Source organism: Ranitomeya imitator, chromosome 8 (genome assembly GCF_032444005.1).
Source record: "Ranitomeya imitator isolate aRanImi1 chromosome 8, aRanImi1.pri, whole genome shotgun sequence".
NCBI lineage: Eukaryota > Metazoa > Chordata > Amphibia > Anura > Dendrobatidae > Ranitomeya > Ranitomeya imitator.
This window is the reverse complement of record NC_091289.1, coordinates 147,586,189-147,594,382: the sequence shown is the minus strand read 5'-3', so window position 1 is coordinate 147,594,382 and position 8,194 is coordinate 147,586,189. Positions and strand designations below refer to the sequence as shown.

Sequence of the window (8,194 nt, the reverse complement as noted above, 5' to 3'; positions counted from 1 at the left end):
TGACCGGGAGCATCCACTGACGACTCGCTGCTTTTATATTTGGAATTTTCTGAAGAGGAAGCAAAAGAGCTAGAGGCTGAGTCATCAAGGAAAGCCAAAACTTTTTCCTGCTGCTCCGGCTTTAAAAGACATTTTCCTACTCCCAGATAAGGGAGCCTTCGAGGCCTTGTGTAGCCAGACGATGACGCTGGCTCAACACCTCCAGCCTTAGGTGCTATTGCCACTACCACCAGATGCACCACCACCACCATCAATACCAGCTCGAAACCACCGCCCACGGCCTCTTCCACCTGACTTCCTCATTTTTTGGATTATCTAACCAAAATAACAACCATTATATGGTACTGTAAAACAAGATAAAAGGTGTATATAAACGTGTTGAGATTTTAAATCTCCATTTTTTGGGGGAGACTGAACAAAAAATCAGGCCCTGTGCAAAAAACAACACAATATAAGTGCTAGGTGTCGAGTTTCCACCTCTGCACAGGGGGAATCTCGAACCATCTCTGCTGCAGTCTCCCATTCTTCTCCAGCCACAGTGGAGTCTGCTCAGCAGAGACGTCAGTCCCAGCGTCTTGCTCAGTCTCACTCTGTGCATAGAGTTACTGCTGCTTTTCCTGCTTCTGCCATTGAAGTCTGTGTGGGCAGCGGCGAGCAGACGCTTTTGGGACTAAGTCCTGCTTTTCCCCTTCTGAGCATGCCCAGGGCAAGTTCTCCCGTTGGAGATCGAGGGTCACATGCTCAGATACTGCAGCAGATCCCATTGGTCCTTTATTGGAAGGTCCTGAAGGTGCTAAACTTCTGTAGCAGCTTCCCATTGGTCCTTTATTGGAAGGTCCTGAACATGCTGCAGCTATATAAGGTTCGCATGACCGCCCGGCCATGTGCTAGTATACATTTGTAAACGTGTGTGTGTTGTGAGTGAAAGTCGTTCTTTAAAATCCCCTCCCTATTGTATGACTGCTCGCGGAAGGTGGATGATTGCTATCTAGCACCCGACTTATCCATCAGTACGTAACACACAATACAGCGTCTAATTGCTGTTACCACCAGTGGGGCGCCATGCACTTTCACAGAGCTTTCCTGACCCAAGCCTGGGTGGTTAGTGGCTTCCACCAGTGCGGCACCGCACGCACTCTTGTGCATTTTTATTATTATTTCTGTCACTCTGACACCCCAGTTGCGGTGTCGAGCGCATGAGGTCTATATGAACTCAAATCCTGTGTCTTGGGATTGAGTTCTGAGACTCCTTGCTTGCGCTCTTGGTGCAGTACTGCGGCTCTGTGAAGCAACAGGCTAACAAAAGCACAAGAAACAAGAGCCATCAAAATATCTGCACACCACCAAAGTTATGATAAAAATAATATAAGCTTTATTGGGAACATAATTAAAAACATCTAAAATCACACATAACCTCCGTGCAGATGCCCCTGTGAACACTGTATGCCAAAATATACATAGATATATAAACGTATGAAATCATCCAGACGTGTCCCTGCCCTCTGCACTTAATATTATTAATATAACTATATATAGTCAAAATTTGAAATGAACACGCTGTATACAACCATATAACAACAAATATGCACACAGTCAAGTATAATACAAGCCACACAGCATGCAAATAGCATGCAACACCCCACCACAATATGCAGCTTCCAGCAAAAAAAACCCCTATGGACCCAGAGGAGCAGATAAAATAAACTGCCCTAGATATCCAAAGAAAGGGACAGGGGAAGATGTCCAAATATAAACACTGAAATACCCTGCATAGTCTGATCCTAGGAGTGGTCAAAAGGTGAAGATAGTGCTGGAGAAAGCACCATAGGATAAATCCTGCTGCAGGAGGCTGTGAGGCTGAATAGTCACAGGGTTTTTTTTTTTGATAAAAATATTATAAGCTTTATTGGGAACATAATTAAAAACATCTAAAATCACACATAACCTCCGTGCAGATGCCCCTGTGAACACTGTATGCCAAAATATACATAGATATATAAACGTATGAAATCTTCCAGACGTGTCCCTGCCCTCTGCACTTAATATTATTAATATAACTATATATAGTCAAAATTTGAAATGAACACGCTGTATACAACCATATAACAACAAATATGCACACAGTCAAGTATAATACAAGCCACACAGCATGCAAATAGCATGCAACACCCCACCACAATATGCAGCTTCCAGCAAAAAAAACCCCTATGGACCCAGAGGAGCAGATAAAATAAACTGCCCTAGATATCCAAAGAAAGGGACAGGGGAAGATGTCCAAATATAAACACTGAAATACCCTGCATAGTCTGATCCTAGGAGTGGTCAAAAGGTGAAGATAGTGCTGGAGAAAGCACCATAGGATAAATCCTGCTGCAGGAGGCTGTGAGGCTGAATAGTCACAGGGCAAATGCGACCGGAGGAGAAGCCCAACGCGTGTCGCTGTTCTAGGACAGCTTCGTCAGGGGAAGTAGTGCAAATACCCCCAATAGCGCTTAAATACCTTATAATCAATTGTGTGGTCAGGTCTGGTGTGTGGCTGGCAGAGCATGGGGGCCGGAAAACCGGAAGTGACTCACCAGGAAGAAGGGAAAATGAAAGTGTCCTGAATAACACACTGCACATGTGCCAATGGAAGGTCAAAACAGCTGAATGGATACAGGCAAAAAGCCTGAAGAAACGTAAGTGTTTATGACAGCGCAGCTCCCGGGAGCAGATGTGGTGACAGTCCTGCGATGCATGACTGTCAGCACATCTATGGGCACAAGAGAGGAAGCATACTTGTACAGTCCATAGAGAGAGGCAGCAAGTACACAGCAAGGAAGAGAAAGCAGAACAAATCCTATAAGATTAATATAGAACCAGAAGATTAAATCCTGAAAAAAGATTTTATGATTATGTACATATATATACCAATAAATAAGCACATATATAGATCATAGTGTTATAACATGAAACAAATATATATATATATATATATATATATATATATATATATATATGTATGTATTCCGGTGTGCAGACTTCATTAGAACATACAGTACATTGAAGACAGAATTAAATACTATCAAACTATGCTGAATCAGATTATTTCATCAATATATATACAGCATCCTCACAATATATATGGATAACACTTCCATGATATGATATTACACAGGATTACAGGCGGATACTTCAATTGTCCTGTTATGTAGTATATGGTCCAATGGGGAGGAGAAGAATTGGATCCCTCTCCCTTTCCCCCATATAATGTTCCATTTAGGTCCAGAGTCTTTTCCTCTTCTCCGAAGTTTTGTAAAAAAAAAAAAAAAAAAAAACATATAAATTCTTCTCCAGACTTCCATATCACAACCAGAGGGAGTCGATGCCACTCAATATGCTGTTCGGGAAATGCATAACTCTATTCCAAACGTCCACCACCACCGCAGAAATCCTGAAGAAGAATAGCCGAGTTATCCCAAAAAACCTGTAAAAAGGAGGTCCTCGTTAATTCCATGGGGCGCCATAGAGTGGAGCTGGTAGATCCAACGGGATTCTACCTGTAGCAATTTCTTATGCAATGTGCCACCCCTATCGGAGGTCCTCAGATGTTCCAAACCAATAACTCTAGTATTGGTATAACTCCCAGCATGATGCGTCAAGTAATGAGCCGCCACCGTAGTAAGGGTCTTACCTTTGCGTCTATCAGCCACCGCTGTATTGATCGTGGAAAAATGTCCCTGAATCCTCCGGCGCAGCTCCTGTGTGGTCTGGCCTACATAGACACGAGGGCAAGTACATATGATGGCATAGATAACATTAGATGTTTTGCAATTAATGTAGGACTTTAATCTATGTGGCGTCTGATCTGTTGGGTTAATAAAGGAATCTCGCGTGGGGTGCATATATGTACATACCGTGCAATTCCCGCACGGAAAAGAACCTTTCAGGACAATACCACGATTCAATTTATGAGTGGGCCTAGAATAATGGCTCCTCGTAAGTATGTCCCTAAAATTGGGAGCCCTTTTTGCGGTCACTAAGGGTCGTGGGCTGATCACCTGTGCTGTTTGCGTGTCAGCAGTCAGGATTCTCCAGTGATTGTTCAGGATGTCCCTTACCTGGTTCCACTGAGTATGGTATCCGGTAATGAAGCGCACAAATTTGTCCGTTTCCTTCTTTGTAGGGACCAGTAAGGTGTCCTGTGTCTGTATTTTTGCTCTCTGATAGGCCCGAGAGATACATTTCTTGGGGTAATTCCTCCTCCTAAATCTCTCTGTAAGATCATGGGCTTCCCTACGAAAATCCTCGTCATCGGTACAGTTTCGTCGTGCCCTGAGGAATTGTCCCCTCGGAATGCCATCCCTCGTATGTTTTGGATGGAAGCTACGATACTCCAACAGACTATTAACCGCTGTGGGCTTGCGATAAAGACAAGTAGATAATTTGCCATTCTGACATTTAACCTCAAGATCCAGAAATTGCACTGCAACAGAAGAAAACTGGTGAGTCAAAAAAATATTAAAAGGATTATGATTGAGGACGTCCAGAAATTCCAGACATTCCTCAATAGAGCCTGACCAAATAAAGAAAATGTCGTCTATGAATCGCGACCAATGCCGTACCTTATTGATGAAGAAATTGGAGACATAGACGACAGTGTGCTCCCACCACCCTAAAAAAAGGTTTGCAAAAGCTGGGGCGCAGCGCGCCCCCATTGCCACGCCTGATGTTTGAATATAGAAGGTTCTGTCAAATAAGAAAAAATTGTGTCTCAAAACAAAGTCTAATAAATCAATAATGAAGGAGTCATGCATTCTGTCAGAATTGGTTTGTTGATCGAGGAAAAACATGATTGCATGTAGGCCATCATCGTGACTGATATTCGAATAAAGGGATTCCACGTCACAGGTAACCATAATCTCCCCTGATGATAAATCCAACCCTTTGTATATGCTGATAAAGTGTGAGGAGTCCCTAATGTGAGAAGGCAATTTAAGCACAAATGGCTGTAGAAAAAAATCAATGTAAATACACGCCTTCTCACACAGACTCCCAATACTAGACACGATAGGTCGGCCTGGGGGTTTATTCAAATCTTTGTGAACCTTGGGTAGCATATAGAACGTAGATGTAGTTGGTTCCTCTACCCAAATAAAGTCCCGTTCCTGAACACTGATAACCCCCAGTTCAAAAGCCCTATCCAAGAGAGCTCTCAATTTCGTAGAGAATACCCCCGTAGGATTGGAGGGGAGTCTTCGATAAAAATGCTGGTTACCAAGTTGTCTAATTGCTTCCTCGAGATACAAGCTATGGGGCCACAGGACAACATTACCCCCCTTGTCCGCCTCCCTGATCAAGAATTCTTTATTTGACCGTAGGTCAGATAGAGCCCGTCGTTCCTGAGTAGTCAAATTAGGCATGAGGCCTATCCTAGGGGGGAGTGCTTCAATATCCTGTTTGACCATCTCGAAGAAGATTTTGACAGCTGGTATAGTGGACAGGGGTGGACACACAGTGGATTTGTTCTTGTGAGGAAAATTACGCCTACCTGTGTTAGATTCACCCTCTTGTAGGAGCTCCATCAGATCTTGAAAAACTCCATGTTCAGTCTGATCAAGAGAGGAAATCGCCTGTGGTTGTATGTGCAAAACCTGGAGGACGATTTTCCTACAGAATAAAAAAAGATCCTTGATCAAAGTGAAATTATCAGCCCGTTGTGCTGGTGAGAAAGTCAGACCCCTGCTTAATACTGCAGTTTCAATAGGTGTTAGTTGGTGTTGAGACAAGTTGACAATCTGCAATGAATCATGTTTAACCCGAACATCAGACTCACCATCACTGTTGGTTGATGACGGGATCACTTGCGTTGTTTCATCCGTTTGTTGTGATATGGAGGTCTGTATCCCCTGTTCCTGGTGATCCGAGTGGTTAGGTCTACGTCTCCTATGCCCACGCCTAGTCCTGGTCCTGGTTCTGTGTCGCTTTCCGCCGAGGACAAAAAATCACTCGAAGACGGACCCTCAGTGGTTGTGATGTTACGGGAGGAATTTGTTGGACCTTGTCTGGTTTTAAGACCTCGACGTTGATTGCCTTGATGTCCCCACTTATAGGCCATATGTTGATCGAAGTCCAATTTATCCCTCAAAAATTTTGCTCTTTTTTTATCCATAATCTCCTTGTCATACTTGTCCAATCCCTCTTTAAGTTTGATTTTAAAGGGCTGGATTTGTGAGACCTCATCAAATTTACTGAGGCCATTTTCCAAATCCCTGATTTCTGTCTTTACCTGCACCAAGAGTTCCCTATCATGTGCAATAAGCATGTTAATTAGAATTTGTGAACAGCGGAGTAACCCCTCCTCCCATGTAGTGCGAAAAGCCACCGAGGGTTCCCATGCTGGAAAAATAGGTATCCTCAAACCTCTAGGTACTAAATTCAATTTCAAGTATTCCTCCAAACACCGAATGTTCCATAATAATCTAATTCCATGTTTTTGTGCTGCCATAAGATCCATAGATAAACGCGCAAAATTAGAATCTGGACAGTTACCAATAGTGTCCACAAATGCCGCAGAGGCTGAGGCCTTCCACGCCGCTTCCCTCGCCTCCCAATCCATACCACCCACAAGGGACCAAATAACCACACAATATATATTTTATATCAATAGATCCTCACAAATATGAGGAAATAAGCTACAGTAAGCCGTGTGCTGCCAAGCAAAAGAAAAAAACACCACTGGGTGTTTAAAAAACCTGTAACATATGGGATAGCTGACGCACCACTGCAATATGCAGATATAATATATAAAGGGGGTGCAAGACTGATGGCTAATAATGCAAACTAACAAAAGCACAAGAAACAAGAGCCATCAAAATATCTGCACACCACCAAAGTTATGATAAAAATAATATAAGCTTTATTGGGAACATAATTAAAAACATCTAAAATCACACATAACCTCCGTGCAGATGCCCCTGTGAACACTGTATGCCAAAATATACATAGATATATAAACGTATGAAATCTTCCAGACGTGTCCCTGCCCTCTGCACTTAATATTATTAATATAACTATATATAGTCAAAATTTGAAATGAACACGCTGTATACAACCATATAACAACAAATATGCACACAGTCAAGTATAATACAAGCCACACAGCATGCAAATAGCATGCAACACCCCACCACAATATGCAGCTTCCAGCAAAAAAAACCCCTATGGACCCAGAGGAGCAGATAAAATAAACTGCCCTAGATATCCAAAGAAAGGGACAGGGGAAGATGTCCAAATATAAACACTGAAATACCCTGCATAGTCTGATCCTAGGAGTGGTCAAAAGGTGAAGATAGTGCTGGAGAAAGCACCATAGGATAAATCCTGCTGCAGGAGGCTGTGAGGCTATCTAGCACCCGACTTATCCATCAGTACGTAACACACAATACAGCGTCTAATTGCTGTTACCACCAGTGGGGCGCCATGCACTTTCACAGAGCTTTCCTGACCCAAGCCTGGGTGGTTAGTGGCTTCCACCAGTGCGGCACCGCACGCACTCTTGTGCATTTTTATTATTATTTCTGTCACTCTGACACCCCAGTTGCGGTGTCGAGCGCATGAGGTCTATATGAACTCAAATCCTGTGTCTTGGGATTGAGTTCTGAGACTCCTTGCTTGCGCTCTTGGTGCAGTACTGCGGCTCTGTGAAGCAACAGGGTTCGCTTCCTTCACACAGGGTGAAGTTAACCCGTGTGTGTATTCACATTGTACCGCCATATAGTCCGTCATTACTTGGCAGCAGGTTCCATTTCTGCACGGTGGACCCCGGGCTGCAAACGCACCTTACTCTATCTGTTTTATTATTTGGTGCGTTTCGCTAGCCCTAACAGTAAGTGGCTGAATGTGGCTGGCTGATATACCACAAACTAACAGGACTGCAGTATATCCACTTTGTGAAAATTTGAATCTCACTTTTTTGGGGGGAGACTAAACCAAACCTCAGGCCCTGTGCATAAAACAACACAATGTAAGTGGCAGAAAGTGGCTGGCTGATATACCACAAACTAACAGTACTGAAATATATCAACTTTGTGATAATTTGAATCTCACTTTTTTTGGGGGAGGAGACTAAACCAAACCTCAGGCCCTGTGCATAAAACAACATAATGTAAGTGGCAGAAAGTGGTTGGCTGATATACCACAAACTAGCAGGACT

At 43.2% G+C, this 8,194-nt stretch overlaps 1 long non-coding RNA gene across 3 annotated transcripts; it reads right to left on the bottom strand.

The window, feature by feature from the left end:
* Positions 1–3,011: 3,011 nt before the first annotated feature.
* On the bottom strand, positions 3,012–7,346 carry LOC138648046 (uncharacterized). Of its 3 annotated transcripts, XR_011315077.1 has the most exons (6): positions 5,816–7,346; positions 5,531–5,649; positions 4,605–4,728; positions 4,101–4,465; positions 3,674–3,754; positions 3,012–3,466 (listed from the first exon to the last, which is right to left on the bottom strand). It is a non-coding gene; the product is annotated as an uncharacterized lncRNA (long non-coding RNA). The 3 variants fall into 3 exon arrangements; XR_011315076.1 differs by having other exon boundaries at positions 3,674–4,465; XR_011315075.1 differs by having other exon boundaries at positions 3,012–4,465.
* Positions 7,347–8,194: the final 848 nt, after the last annotated feature.